Below are 2377 nucleotides of genomic sequence, written 5' to 3'. Positions count from 1 at the left end.
ATCTCTTCGCTTTTTAGTTTTCCCAGCTATAAAATGGGGTAATCCTTCCCTACCTCACAGGAGTGTTGTAAGGATAGGTCCTTAAATGTCTGGGAGAACTTAGCTACTGCTGTGATGGGACCCATCTAGGTATCTGGACTGATGGAAACATTCCCAGACATGTATCTAATAGAAATTGATGGTGATTGATACATTCAGGGGGTGGGGAGGGACAACAGTCAAGAACTTAGATTTCAAAAATAACTACTAGTACTCAAAGCACCAAGAAATCACTGATTCAGGTTACTGTATTGGGGAAAGCAAGCAACTCCGTATTTGCGTCCCCCCTACTTTCCTTATTCTCTTCCAGCAGCTCATAGATTTTCATAGCTTTTAAGGACAGAAAGCTTTGTTTCCTTAGAACAAAGGTCATCTAGTCTGACCTCCTATGTTACCCAGGCTATTAAATTTCACTCAGTTACAAATAATCGGGCTCAGTATAGGCGTGTTTGTCTAAAGCAGATCTTCCAAAAAAGGCATCCACTCTTGATCTGAAGACACCAAGAGACAGAGAGTCCATCACTTCCCTTTGTACTTTGTTCCAGTGGTTAATCACTCTCATTTTTAAAAAATTGTGTCTAACTTGATTTTTCTCTGGCTTCAGCTTCCAGCTATTTGTTCTTGTTTTGCTTTTCTCTGTTAGATTAAAAAACCCTTTCATACCCAGTATTTTCTCTCTGTGAAGGTAATCAAAGCACCTCAGTCTTCTTTTTGATAAACTGAACAGATCAAACTCTTTAGCTCTCACTGTAAGGCCTTTATCTCTGGTCTTCAGTCATTTTTTGGCTCTTTTCTATACCCTCTAGATTTTTCAACATCCTTTTAAAACTATGGACACCAGAACTTGACACAGTATTCCAGTACTGGTCTCAGCAATCCCAAATACAGAGGTAAAATGATCTCCTACACCTCACTACTCATTTCCTTTTATACCTTATGTCTTTTCTTCACAGTATTTCCTTAGAACAAATTTGCTATAACTGTTCATCTTTAGAAAATGTTTCCATTCATTCCCTACGCCCACAAATCTCTTTTTTCTTTCTTTCTGGACTCTTATGGTACTTCTCCCAATGCACGGATTTAAGTATGTGCATAAGTCTTTGGAGGATAAGGGCTTTATTTCATTTCTGATTTAGGGTGACCAGATGTCCTGATTTTATAGGGACAGTCCTGATTTTTGGGTCTTTTTCTTACATAGGCTCCTATTACCCCCCACCCCCGTCCCGATTTTTCACATTTACTGTCTGGTCACCCTATTTCTGATTTGGTCTTGCCGCCTTTCTCCCCATCCTGCCATGAGATCTGTACAGACACTTACACCTGCTTGGAGTCCAGCTGAAGTGATTAGGGTTCTGCATGAGTCTGTCCAAGTGGATCCAATTGCAGGATGGGGGTGGGTGTGTGGTCTTTGTCCTCTCTCCCTTCCCTTCCAATTCTTGATTTAAAGAGACTTGAGCCTGGGTCCTGCTCTCCCTCCAGCTCAGAGTGAGATGAGAACCTTGGCTCTGATCAACTGGATAAGGAATATAAAGTGATGGTTTTCATTCTTCATTATGTTTTGGCAGATGCAAGCTGTCAGTGTGCAACAGGGGCAGGATCTCAGCTGGGGTTTGTTTGAGATTTTTTTAAATGGTGTCTCAGCGAAACACACACACAAAATCCTACATCACCATAAAAACAACCCCCCCCTCCCCAACCCCAACCCCCTAGCTTTGAAAAAGAATCCACAGCCGGACAGTCTCCCTTCGTCCTGGGGTTAGCTTTTCAGTCTGTAGTGGTTTGGTTGGTGTGTTTTTGTTACGGGGTGAGGATTCATTTGCTGGATGTGCTATTTTATGTCATGGCCTGTGTGCTCTTAAACCTGGCGCCCGGTGCCTGAGAGACTGCAACAAAGGCCACCCAATCCCTTCAGCCTGACCGTGCTCTGGGGGACAGGGACCGTGTCCCCCAGTTTGTCCCTACAGCACTGAGCACCTGCAATAGAAGGGATAATATTGATATCTGCCCAGTGAACGACCCCCCCCCCCCTTACAAAATCCGCGAGCTGCTTTGTCTCTGACCCACCCTGACTGACACGACGCTAACCCCAAAGGTCTCCATGCAAACGCGCCCGCCTTCCTTCCCCTCAGGAGGCTGAGCCCCGCCTCCCACCCCCTGCTGCGGACCCAGCCTGGCCGCACGCGCGCAGCGGCTCGGGGCCGAACAGGTGGGTGCCGCGCGCGGGCGCGCGGGCTGCTCCTTTAAGGGCGGGTTTCCTGCGGCGGCCAGAGAGTCACCGCTGATCGCTGGCGAAGGAGGAGGGCGGCGGGGGGGGGGAAGAGAGAGAGAGTCGCGTCAC

Source organism: Caretta caretta, chromosome 10 (assembly GCF_965140235.1).
Source record: "Caretta caretta isolate rCarCar2 chromosome 10, rCarCar1.hap1, whole genome shotgun sequence".
In the NCBI taxonomy this organism is placed as follows: Eukaryota; Metazoa; Chordata; order Testudines; family Cheloniidae; genus Caretta; species Caretta caretta.
This window is presented reverse-complemented; position numbering follows the sequence as displayed.